At 34.3% G+C, this 14,135-nt stretch overlaps 2 protein-coding genes across 3 annotated transcripts in view; one reads left to right on the forward strand and one right to left on the reverse strand.

Moving 5' to 3' along the window:
• The window catches only part of CTNNA3 (catenin alpha 3), a 1,497,017-nt gene that overhangs the window by 589,348 nt on the left and 893,534 nt on the right, over positions 1-14,135 (forward strand). The gene's annotated exons all lie outside the window — the stretch shown is intronic.
• The window catches only part of LRRTM3 (leucine rich repeat transmembrane neuronal 3), a 170,702-nt gene that overhangs the window by 120,812 nt on the left and 35,755 nt on the right, over positions 1-14,135 (reverse strand). The window lies entirely within an intron of this gene.

The raw sequence follows: 14,135 nt of genomic DNA on the forward strand, positions 1-14,135 counted from the left end.
TGTCTTCTTCAATAAATGTCTCTATTTTTCATAACTATGTGGCTGGATATTTTCCCAACAGACCTCATATAGCACATGCATTTTGTGTCTTTTAAACAAATTTTCCCATATCAAGCCCTTAGGATATTTTCCTACCTACAGTGTGTGGCAAAATTAAGTTTATAGTTGTGAGTATGCAAAAAAACTTCTTCTGGTATCATTGTTTATTAATTATTGTATTATTTTCCATCCAAATAACTGTAATCTACTTTTGCCTCACCCTGTATTTATATAGGGTCATTATTTTAGACAGTGGAACTATCAAACATTAGCTAACTCTCATGGAAACATTTAGACATAGAAATTGTGTTGAATTTACCATGAAATGCCTGATAAACTTGTTCATGGTAGAAATTTCAATTTTGATTCTCAGTAAACAAATTATAAACCCATGTTTACTTATTTATAAAACAACCACTATTTAAAAAAATACAGACAAGATTTTAAAGAGGTCTGTGATTCCTCATACATTTTGCTAATAAATCTTTTTCAACATGAGATTTAAAAACTTGTTTTGGAAAAAATGAATGAGGAGAACAAAGGTACTCAGGACAGAGAATAAAACTGTTTTATGCAGAATATGAATGGGTCAGCCTGGTAGAAAACTAATGATAAATAAACTAGAAAAGTAAGTGTGATTCAGATCGAAGAGAGTTAAAAGTGCAAACTTAGGAATTTCACCATTTTTCTTTAAGGAAGTCATTGTGGGCTTTTTAGCAAGGAATGACATTGTTATAGCAATACTTTTAACATTTTGGAGGGCAGACTGGTAATGAGGTTGGTAGTAACCTATGGAAAAGGTGATGAAGGCAGAAATAAAAGTGGTGGGGAGGAAAATGGAAACAGGTCGTGCGGATTCCAGAGCCTGGAGGGTATTGGACACATCTCCTCTCTCTGCCTAACTAATTCCTTAACTTCAGGTCTCAGCTGAAATGTCCTCTCCTGAGGAAGTCTTCCTTGATCTCATGTGTTAGTGCCCACCCCACTGACACACCCACCAAAACAAGGTTCTTTACCTTGTAGTGTTACAACTACTTATAGTTATTTAATTAGTTATTTATAATTATTTTAAAGGTAGTCCCACCAGATATTAAGCCCACAACAGCTGGAATGGTGTTTGTTTTATTCACTACACTATTGCTAGTACCTAACAGATAAGTACTCAACAGATTTTTGTGGGTTAACTGGCCTGTTGTTGGGCCTTTACTGACTTATTTAGTATACAGGGAAGCGAAAGGGGAGGAGTGGGTGGAAAAGAGTCAACTATAATTCACGTTTTGAACCTCAATAGCATGTTAAACAGTTATTGGTCCATTGTTTATACTTTAGAGTAAATGACTTTTACACATTTGCCTGTGAGCAGTTTTGGAAGAAGTGGAAATTCATGTATTAACTTAAAGAAGCAGGGAGGGAGGATTACTAAATGGAGGAAATAACAAAGAATTGGGAGGCGAAAGATTCAGCAGGAAGACTGTGACCTTGGCTAACAGTTAAATGGAGAACCACACAACTGTGTGAATGGTTAATTCCTAAAAGTTATATACAAACCATTATGCCAAGTCCTCTGTACTTGACAGTCAAAGACTCAGAAAAGCAGAGAGTTGGAAGAGAAGTCAAAGACAGTTAGATTATGTCCCAATTCTTGATTCTTGTTCTCAGTATCCAGCAAAATAGTCATCATGCTTTGATAGAAAACCTCAAGTAAACCTTGATAGGAAATGTTTCTAGTTTCTTTTTTACGTACACCAATAGCTGCTGACTCAGAAGCCAGTCTGAACAGGGAACATCTCATCAAATCACCAGTAAATACTTTCTTTCCCTCAATGCTTAGCCATCTGCTCTAATACTTTGCAGAGGAAAGCAGTGCACATATTTTCCCTCCTACTCTCTGTTACTACGTATGACTACTAATTATACTACTAATGAATGCCTTTATTAGAAAAGGTGCTGCGGTGAGAGCTATGTATTTTGTCAAAAGTGCTCCTTCTTAGTGAACAGTCAGAACTTGGGTAAGGTGTCAGCTGCAGAATCACATTGTGGTTTGTTTAGAGTGAAGCAGGCTTTTCTAAATGAGTGAATGCTGATTTAAAATGTGACTGAAGAATATTTTTTTGGTCAGATAGAAAATGGCTACTCACAATAGAGTTTAAAATACTAGATTATCCATCTCCTCTTCGTTAAGAACTTTTGACTCAAAGCCTAATGTTTCAGAATTGTTTCTGGATTGTGCCTGATTCAGAGCTTGTATTGACCTGGGCTAGAATAAGTTTTCCTTAAAAAGAAAGGAGTATTACAAAGTATTACATATTAATATTCAATATGAAGGAAGACAACCCAATAAAGCATGGGCAAAAGTCATGGTCAGACATATTACAAAAAATATACCAAGATTGATAAGCCGATGAAAAGATGCTCAATATCATTAATAACCAGAGAAATGCAACTAAAATCACAATGTGATACAATTTCACACCCACTAGAATGACTGAAAGGAGTTAAGAAAGGAGTTAAATGAAAACAAAAAACAGACATTCGGTATTGTAGATAATGTGAAACAATGAAACTCTTAAGCATTACTGTACAATCACATGGGAAAATAGTTTGAGAGATTCCTTAAAAAGAAAAGTATGGATGTGTTCTCTGAACCCACAATTTCAACCCAATATTTATCTTAGAAAAATAAAACTATGCTTATGGAAGACCTGTGCACTTATAGAGCAGGCTGATTCATAGCAGCCCTACACTGGAAACAGTGTGTCCAACTGGTGAACACACAAACAAATGCCATATAATAATATACAATGAAATGTTGTTCAGCAGTACAAATTAATGAACTTCTAATAAAAGCAGTTCTTTATATTACTTCTCTCTTAAGAAACAACTTACAACAGCCCAGGTCACCAAAAGCTCTGAATCAAAACTGGGCCTAAAACTGTATTGAGCCCAAACAAAAAACAAAAACAAAAAACAAATACAAAAGAGTACATTGAATGATTCCATCTATTTCAAGTTCAAAAGCAGGCAAAATTAATATATGGTGATAGAGACAGATCAGTGGTTCTCTGGTATTGAATTGAAGAAACTGACTGCAGAGGAAGACAGGACAACTTTCTTGGTGATAGAAATTTTCTGTATCTTAGTCTACGGCAGTTAACACTTGCTGTATACAGTTGTCAAACTTACCAAACCTTATACTTTAAATCTGTGCATTTTTGTATGAAAATTATACCTTAATAATGGATTAAAAATCAAGGATTAGGGAAATAATTCAGGAGTCTAACAAAATTACTTTGGAGCATATTTACTGCACCCAAAAGAATTTTAGCACTTTGAAAAACATAAATTATATGCTGCTAATTATAAATGAGAATGTTACTGAAGCAGTATTAAAGAGGTGTGTGTATACAAATACTTGATTACCAAAAGTTTAGTTATTGTGAAACTAATGCTTCCAAAAAAATAAATCCAAAAATAATTCCAAAAAAATATTTTTTCTTTTTTAATTCAGATTGTTCTCATCTCCTGTTAATCCAAATTAGTGAGAATTCCTTGTAATATTAATGTGAGTGTTATATCAAGAAAATGTGGAAAGACCTGGTAGATTGAACAACATGAAATTGTCTGTTAATTTTCAATTCTTTAATTAAAACTCAAGCATTATATTCTTTATTTAGTATTATTTCATTTCAACTTAAAACTGAAATTTCTGACATTTGTACATTTAAGAGGTTATTTTCAATGAATAAGTAATCACTTTAAGCAATTAAAAAGAGCTATTCTCAACCATCCACAAATATTATAGCATAATATTTTTTCCTGACATGTATTAAATTGCTTGGGGTTGACTTAATTTTTAATGCTGACATTTCTGAAAAGTTCTTCTCTCTAGTGTATTTTATTCTACTTTTCTGTATATATGAAATATGTTTTAAAAATCTATTTTATAGAATCTTTAAATAATATCAATATAAAGCTTTTAACATTATGGATTCACTTATGTTAATATCTTACTTAAGAAAAGTAATTTATGAAATAAATTTTTATCACCTGAAGGAAGCAATAAAACAATATATATGGGTCTTTTAAAGGCAAAGTTAACTATTCTCCAAGAACAAATGTACCAAGACTACTGTTCATACTGAGAAAAAGAGGAAAAGAATTAATATTTGAAGTTAACAAACTGCATTTGAAGATTGCATGTATATATTATATATATGTATATTACAAGAAATTTGAACGGATCATGTCATGTGGTTAAGAAAGGAGTTAAACGCTGTAGCAGAATTACAGAGAAGGTGGCAAGAGAGCAGCCTGTGAGAGAAATAAAGCCTTGTGCATCCAGGTGGAACCTGAAAGCCACAAGAAATTGGCAACACACTGTCAAGTTTGAGAGGAGGTGTGTACATTGGCAACAATTTTTAAAAGCTTAAAAACTAAAAAAAGAGTAGAGTTCAAAACATTATAATGACTGTTAAAAACTCTAGTTTCAGGAATAATGAGGAAAATTTTAAGAAGTCATGGGGTTTAAATAAAGGAACATAACTGCATTTAATTCATAGTCTATGAAACAAATAGTAACAGAATGAAATACACTGAAGTACATTGGAGTGTTTTAAAACATAAGAATACATTCTGACCTTGTAGATAAAAAGAAAACATTTGAGCCAAAAAACTAGATTTTGAAGAAAAAAACCTGATGTGAATTTATAAGAATAGTAGAGATGACAGAGTCCTTTGCAATTAAAGTTGATGTTATAGTCTTGTTACATGTTCACAATTGGCAGAGCTTACCTGCAAGCTCAGTCAGGAGGGAGGAGTGTCTTGTACCCTCTCTCACCTGCTCTTACCAGCACAGTAATGGTAACGACGGCTGACATTTATCGAGCACTTACTGTTTGAAAGTACTACTCTGCCTGGCTCTTCACATAAAGCAGTCCTCACAGCAGATGAGTGAGTTATAGTCCTTGTTGTATAGGCTTCAAGAAGTTAAATAAATGACATAAAGCCACACAGATGATAAAGAGTACAATAGGGATTCAAGCACATGTTTATTTTAAAATTTTTGCTTTTTCTACTTCACTATCCTTCCTCTTTGTTATGCCCTATGTAATTAAAGAAAGCTTAAGTTGATAAATCTTTTTTGCTTCTATTAAAATAGTGGAAAGGGAAAGGGGGCAGAAAAGGGGGAATAATGTGAATACTCAGAGAAATGCAAATAATTTGCATGAAGGAAAGAAGATGGGAGGAAACAGCTGGAATTTTGGCAGAAGTAAGAGATGACACCTTGCTATTTCATTTGGTTGAGGGCATTTCTTGCTTAAATATTGAGACTTCCTGAGATTTTATCTCTATTATCTTGAGAAAATGGAGCTATATCAAGAAGAAAAATTAAGTATATGGAGACAGAAGGTTTATATTTGTCATCTATGTTCTGAGTTTCCTTTCAAGTGGAATTCAAATATCATTTGAGAAATCATGTGTCAACTTATGAAGTAGTTCTGCCTGGAGCCCAGGAAAGGACAGACTTTGGCTTTTTAATCTACTGCTTTGATGATTTGTGATAATACTGACATTACCTAGACACATATTTTCTGGTTATATTTAATAGATATTTCAGGTTGTAATCATCTCTAAATTTTTATAGCTCCTGCTTTGAAACATATTTTCTTGGCATTATTAGCACTTTATGTGAAAATAAGTAAGTGCTAAAAAGTACCCTAATAGAAGATATATTTTTTTCAAGAATATAGACCTATATAGACCTTTTGAGGGGTATGATGAAGGCCAGTTGCTTTCTAGCCATCAGTTATTTCACTAAACTTAAATGTAATACTACCATGAATGTAGTAGAAGAAAAGAATGACTAGTGAATACCTGCTCTATACAGAGAAGAAGCAGATCTGCGTGTGCACAAATTCATGTGTGGATGTATTCCTAAGAGGTGGTGGTGTAAAACCGAAGTGCAAATTCAAAAAATACAACAGAGTAACTTCAGAGAAATCCCAATGGTTGTACTTGTGACAGATGGACTGTAACTTCCGTGGATGCTTGATTGTAATACTACCTTACCACATTTGATTGGCTTCTAAACTTCATGGAAGTCAGAGTATCTATCTTGTCTGTGTATTGAAATGTGGCTGTGCATGAGAGGCCTAGAAATTTATTGTAAGCTACAGAGATTTTGGAGTTGCTGAGATATCAACAGCTCATTAAATGTATGGAACTAGCTTTGACTCCCAATTAGTTCTAGTGTCAAGGTGCTTTGTAATAATTTCATTGTGGAAAAAAAAATCTCTGAGTGAGGTTAATCTCATATATGTAGTAACCCTGAGATTCAGAACCTTTTAGAGGTTTCAGAAAGGTATTTCTGATGGAAGGACTTACACGTCATGATGCTATCCATGATACAGAAATACTGAGGTTATGAAGTCTTATGTGTGTTGTAAGGGGTGATTTTCTCCCTCTAATTTCAGATAGCTCATAAAAAAATAAATATAAATAGCCAATAAACCTGCAAAAATGTCTTCAACCTCAACTGCTTTCAAATTTGAATTACATGAATTTTGCCCTATCAAACTGTAAAATTGATCTCTAAAATGTATACACTCTAAATATGATTAATATAAGTACTTTTGTAACTACTGGAAGTAATTATAACACAAACTATCAGGAAACAGTACCATACAATGGATCAAAAATGCCAAGTCTGTCTCTTTGATATAGCAGTTTGGCACATTGCAATGTATCCTAAGGAAATAATGAAAAATAAAATCAAAGTTTTAGGGACAAAGCCACTTAAAATTGTCTCCCCTATATTTTGATTTTATACATTATTCAAATGTACATACACCAATAGCATAATAATTCAATTGTTGAAACATTTACATTCTGGGACACTATGACACCATTAAAACTCATGTTTTAAAGAGGTTTAATGACATGGGAAATTCTCATGATGTAGTAAGTTGTAAAAAATGAGACATAAAATTGATCTACAATATGGTTTCAAGTATGTACATAAAAATAATACATGTGCATAATATAAGAATGTTGGCTGGTGATTTTATCTTTCTATTGATATTCTATTTAGTTTACTTTTTTTAAAAGATTTTATTTATTTATTTTTTAGAGAGGGAAGGGAGGGAGAAAGAGAGAGAGAGAGAGACATCAATGTGCAGTTGCTGGGGGTCATGGCCTGCAACCCAGGCATGTGCCCTGACTGGGAATCAAACCTGCGACACTTTGGTTTGCAGCCGGCACTCAATCCACTGAGCTACACCAGCCAGGGCCCCTATTTAGTTTACTTTTTAATTAGCATTTGATATTTTAGATATATTTTGCAGTGAACAGTTTTGTTTTTATAATTAAAAAATAGACCAATAGATATTATTTTAAAAGAAATAGCTCATTAAGTAAAAGAGTTGTACATTTAGCCCTGGCTGGTGTAGCTCAGTGGATTGAGCGCGGGCTGGGAACCAGAGTGTCCCAGGTTCGATTCCCAGCCAGGGTACATGCCTGGGTTGCGGGCCATAACCCCCAGCAACCGGTTGATGTTTCTCTCTCTCTCTCTGTATCTCCCTCCCTTCCCTCTCTAAAAGTAAATAAATAAAATCTTTAAAAAAAAAAGAGTTATACATTTAAACTCCACCTACTAAAAGTGTATCTTTTTGACTCAGTATATAGTGCTATATACTTGAGTTCATATTCATTCATTCATCTTCAAATGCATAGTTATTCAGTGGCTTTTCCGTGTGAGGTGCAGGCTAAGCATCTTTTTATTTGATGGGGAACTCCTGGATCCAATCTCTTTTAAGCACTTGATTTTCAGATTTATTAATTTTATTCATGTCCAATTTCTTTGTTTCTTTCCAAAATATAATATGGTTATATGAATGGGTTTTCTCTAACTTAAATTCATTATCTTTTAAAAAAGTATTTTCCCTTTAATATCAATCTTAACATAATATATGTATATATGATAGATCTATCATATTTATTTAGATATATTCTCTAAAACAGTCATAGAGGTTTCTGATTTGCTGTAGCCTAGAATCAGACTGTTTCTTGGTTTTGTTTTGCAAACAGGTTGAAATTTGAAAAGCAATAGCAGAATCCATAGCCAGTGACACACTAGTCTTATTTGATGACAGTGGAAATGGTGCTGTGAGCTTGAATAATTCCAATATATCCTGTGGGTTTTACTGGCAAGTTTTTCTGGGAACAGATTGGATCTTTCAGCCTCAGCAGAGTTGCCTATAAGTGGTAGCTTGATGCTCAGGGTATGTTTCCTTGGAATAGTTTTGTCCTTTTATTTAAAGAGGACAAAACCAATTCAGTAGCTATTTAAAAATCCATTTATCAAATAGCATTCTTAAATGTTTGAAATATATTAAATCATTGATTTCATTACTATTCAGTAATATAATAGCTTCCTCCCTTCTAATAATCTACTAACCATTATTGTTGAACTTTTTAAGAAGGTATTTTCCATCTTAATCAGGATTTCATATGTTTAGACATAATATGTTTAATATTCCTTAAGTGGTACTGTTTGCTTGTTTTGCATAAGATTGATAACTCAATGTACTAAAGAGATTATTCTTTATCATTGGCACATTCACCTTTATGATTCATTTCAGAATATTCTTAAGACTTCATTCTTAAATTTTTTGTTTTATGATCTTAATTTAAAAAAAAATCACTTTTTATTGTGTCTGGGAAAATAAATTTTAACGAACTTTCTTCACAGTCCTGCCTCACATATGGTTGTTTTCTGTCTCAGGCTCAAAGGTATGTGGAGGGTAGAGATGCAAATAGTGACTGAAATCCTGCAGTGCTGAGGGAAAGGCGCCATTTTCTAATTCGTCTAGCCAAATGGGGCAGTTTGTTTGTTCACTCATTCACTTATTTATCTTAGTTTTTACAAATGTTGAGTTTGTGTGTATATCACTAATGGGAGATGTAGTATTATATACGTGTAATATACAATATCTTAATTGTTAACAAATGGAAGGTCAGGTTTATGTTAAAGCTTATGTCTAGATGGTCATCAAAGAAATACAAGATTGTACACATGGATAAAAATCTTGCATTTCTAGAAAAAGAATAATTTTTTCATGCCCATTGTTTATTTTTCATCCCAATGTTTATTACCAGAACTATCAATACATCTAATGGATTATTAATAATATAAATAATGTTAAATAATAAATAATACCAGGATTTGTATTTTATACAATGTTTCTTTTTGCTCTTGGAAATTTTAATATTTGAACATATAAGGGGGAACCCCCAAAAAACCCAGAATTTATTTGTACAAAATTGTATACTTATTCCTACATATTTAAATTCCAGTCACCTTCAAAGTACTCTCCATTTGATGCAATACACCTATCATTACTTTTTTCTATTGCTCAAAACAGTTTTTGAACTCATCAATTTTGTTGACTTTTAGTTCTATTTTTTTTTTTTTGGTCTCACCTCTTTCACATTGGTGAAACTTTTCCCTTTGAGGACTTTTCTCACTTAGGGAAAAAGAAGAAAGTTGGTCTGGGCAAGATCTTGTGAATTGGGAGGGTGGGACACAGGGGTCATGCTGTTTTTGGTCAGAAACTGCTGAACATTCAGCACGGTGGGGGTAGATGCACTTATAAACCACCCATTATGAAATGGGTAAACTACAATGAAAGAGTTCAAAGAAAATTCACTGAAGCTGAACACAGCCTCTCACAACAACACCAGCTGGCACACTGATACGGATGGGTTCCTGGAACACTTACTTAGTCAGGGAAGCCTGTACTACAAGGGAACCATCCTCCAGATAATAATTCTGTGGTTTTTTAAAAAGATTTTATTCATTTATTTTAGACATAGGGGAAAGGAGAGAGAGAGGGAGAGAAACATTAATGTGTGGTTGCCTCTCACATGCCCCTGACTGGGAACCTGACCTGACCCACAACCCAGGCATGTGCCTTGACAGAGAATCAACCTGCAACCCTTGGGTTTGCAGGCTGCACTCAGTCCACTGAACCACACTAGCCAGGACTGATGATTCCATTTTGGGGGGGATCCCCCTAGTATATAAATTTAAGATAGATCACCTTGTCCAAAAATAAAATATTTCTATTCTTATCCCATTTCTTTGTGTTTGAAATGGGGAATGAATTAAGGAAAGCCTAGGAAAACCAATTAACCATGTCTTAGAAGAAACTAGTATTCTTCTATTGTGCGGTAATGCAGATGTGGAGATACGAGTACACACTGATTTATATTATGTTTTCTCCTAGTAGATTATTACATACATAGTTCCCTCATCAATGACCATGTGAACTTGTTATGGTTTTATTCTTCTGTTAGTATTTATGGAAGAGCCATTTATCATTGTTCACTGTAGCATGTGCTTATTTTTTTCCCTGAAAATCAAGTGTACATTCTATTAGATTTATAACATTAAATGGAACCCAGCTGGCTGTGTAAAAAAGCTTCTTTTTAAAAGAGTCACTTTTTAGCTATTTCCTTATATAATCTGAAAGGTAATTCCTGAAAAATTCCTTTACAAAGCCATTTTATACAGTTGAGTTATTCCAGTTGCATGCTAAATCTTTAAAATTGTAAACAATTACATGACATTTGGTTCTTTTTAAAAATAATGAAATCCAAATAATATTATTTTCTTTTTCATATACAACAAATTTTAACAATTATTTATACGATGATAAAACTTTGTATGTCAAAAATGAAAATAAGACTATCTTTATTTAAAAGGTTAATATAATTTGCTTAAAATCTGATTTAAAAGGACCTTTATCTACTAAATTCTGACTGGAAACAGGAAAGATTTATATAATTTCTCAATGTAATAAAATTGTTTTCCTTTACTAATGCCAGTTATTAAAATGGATAATGTGTATTGAAGTTTTACTGTGTACCAGGTGCTTCGCTATTTCTCGCAACAGCACTGTGAAATTAGAACTAGTATTGTCCCAACTTGACAACTGAAGAAACTGAAGTACTGACATCCTGAGTTATTTGTCAAAGCACAGGAGACAAGCAAAAGGCTCTAATCTCGAGTCCTGACTATAATGCCATACACTGCTTTTATAATACTAAGCTATGCTAAGTTCATGCCACTGCTAGACTTATATAATGCTTGCAAAGCAACCACTTATTTTGGAAACAGCCAAGGTGGATACATTTTTTCCAAAATTACTTTATAACCATAAGAAGATACATTTCATGAAATTAATATTTGCACCTAACATAGAAAGAAAAGATATGGGCACTTAAAGGACTATTCTCCTCTCTTTTATCATGTGTTCTTTGACACACATGCATCCATTGACAGAGCAAAGAAATAAAAGATGGAAAAGAGAGAGAAAATTAATTTTGTGAATGGATTTGTTATGATTTTGTTTTGGAAATAAACCAATAATCCTTTTCTCTATATGGAAATCACTTAGATATTTTCAGAGCTGTCTTGCTCTCCTCAGAAATATTTGCTAGTTAGGTTTTATTATTCATTAAAGAGCTTTTAGATTTTTTATTATTATTATTTTTTTAATTTATGGAGAGAGGGGTAGGGTGAATGGGAGGGAGAAAGAGAGGGAGAGAAACAATGATGCCTGCACATACCCTGACTGGGGATGGAACCCCAACCCAGGCATGTATCCCGACTGGGAATTGAATGGGTGGCCTTTCACTTTGTGAGACAACACCCGGCCAACTGAGCCACACCGGTCAGGGCCAGAAGAGAGGTTTTAAATGCACCCAGGGAATACTAGTGCTTAAATCTAATGGATTCTCTGCCTCTACTCATGATTCCCAGCTGACTCTTTTTGCATGGGACAAAGAACAGAGCCTGATCCACAATTGGCACACACAAAAAGGTGGCCTGGAGAGTTGGAGCACAAAGTTTGAGGAAGGAAACATTTGCTCATATGTCTTAATTCAAGAGGTGGAATGTGACAATCTTATTTTAGAACTCATACTATTTTATAAAATTTTTAATAAGCTTTAAATTTTCTAGCACTTGAAAATTTAATTTTTCTGTTGAATGTTTCCTAGGCACAGGTTTTTACTCTAGGTAAGGTTTAATTCTGCAATTTGATTTGACTTGATTGATCTATGAAGGGTGAAGCCTAGTGATCACAGAGCTGGTCTGGCCTTATGGGCTGTACCTCTTCTGCTTTGTCTCTCATCCCTCCCTCCTAGTCCTATGCTGCCTTAACCGTTTTAGGAAAGGATCATGAATGCTTATAAGAGAAGAAGACCAAGTGCAGGACCCAGGCTAACTGTGATTCTGTCCCGTGACAGTCATCAAAGGTGGCAGTTTCTCCAATGTGAATCAAAAGTCACCTGACAGACACACTTAATGCACAAATGTAAAAATGAAAGTCTCCTCTAGCCTAAGGCAAGGCTGCTCCCAGGCGAGGCAAACTCCTTGGGAAACAGGAATCCCGGTCCCTAATTCATGAGTATTTACCATTGATACCAGCTAATGAACATTTTATCTGTTTTCTTGTCTTCTCACAAGACAGTATCTTTGTGCCAGTTTTTTAAAATATGTAAAGTATGAGAGACATTGTAGAGTGATTTATGAAAACACAGTGCTTCTTCTAATACTCCTTAGTATCTGAGAATTCTAGATGGACTGAAGATAGAAAAACATCTCTTCATTACAGACTCCACATACCTTCTTATGTGTGTCTAAGGAGAAGGAAGAATCTTATTACTGATTCCCAAAAGAGTGTGACATACTTTTCCTATGAATTGGGTATGGATAAAAATTAATATCTAGCCCTAACTGTTGTGGCTCAGTTGGTTGGGCATCATCTCGTAAAGCAAAAGGCTGCCGGTTTGATTCCCGGTCAGGGCACATGCCTGGATTGTGGGTTCAGACCCGTTAGGGAGTGTACAAGAGGCATTAGAGTGATGCTTCTCTCTCACATTGATGTTTCTCTCCCTTTTTCCCTCCTTTTCCCTCTCTCTAAAAATAAATAAGTAAAATCTTTTTAAAAAATTATTCAATATTTATACATTGATAAAGTCTCTTGTTCAATAAATCTTTGTGAATAGGGCAATGTTGCTTTCCTCAGATGATACCAACTCATTCTTCTACTCCTGATGGGCAGAGTCTTGGCATACTATTATCCAAGCTATATTCAAGGCACCATCTACACCACTCCACACCTCACCATGAAAGGGGACCTGAATATCACTTCATGGGAACTGTCAGGGTTATGGTGAATCCAGTTAGCCTGTCTACCCCAATCACCACCTGAGGTGACTGACACTTCATATGGTACCAATCCTTTCTGCCCTGTTCTCACATTTGTTTGAGCATTTTAAATACCTTATTATTTACCTACTTTCCCTTGGAAGGTAATAGGCATGTGGAAAGGACTGGAGCAAGAAACATTTTTTTCAAGTGCCCAGGCGCTTTGTACATATACTTTCGTTTAAGACACATTAGTAACATTGTAGATGTTACAGACAAATAACTGAGGTTTAGGGAGGTAAATAATTTCCCAACATCACATAACACACACATGGCAGAGATGGAGTTCAAAGCTATGTCTGTTTGTCTGCAAGCTCTTGTTTTGTTGTGACATTATGCAGCATCCCCTTTGTGACTGCACTATCCCATGTGGTCGTCAGTTGCTTGTCAATGCTCTTGCTATTTCTATAGTAAGTACCAAGCACTCGCTTGGTTTCATTTCAATATCATGTTTAAAATAATCTTAGTTAATCTATAAAGTATGATACCGTTTTGACAATCAGAACTATGTGTGTTTCTTATTACAATAGATAAATGTGCTAGCTTTCACAGAAGATTCCAAAGAACTTCTTCATTCATTCATTTATTCAATGACTATTTCCTAAATGCATGCTTTATGCCAGTCACTGGAGCTGTATGTGTGAATACAGCAGATCAAAGTCATTGCTCTTACAGCATATCTTATTGAGGAAGAGATAAAGACATAAATAAGTAACATATGCATTATGCTATATGGTGATAATTATTCTGGAGAACAATAAAACAAAGAGAAAAATAAAACAATTTGAAATAGAGGATATCATGGAAGCCTTACTGAGGA

This window comes from Phyllostomus discolor, chromosome 5, assembly GCF_004126475.2.
Source record: "Phyllostomus discolor isolate MPI-MPIP mPhyDis1 chromosome 5, mPhyDis1.pri.v3, whole genome shotgun sequence".
NCBI lineage: Eukaryota > Metazoa > Chordata > Mammalia > Chiroptera > Phyllostomidae > Phyllostomus > Phyllostomus discolor.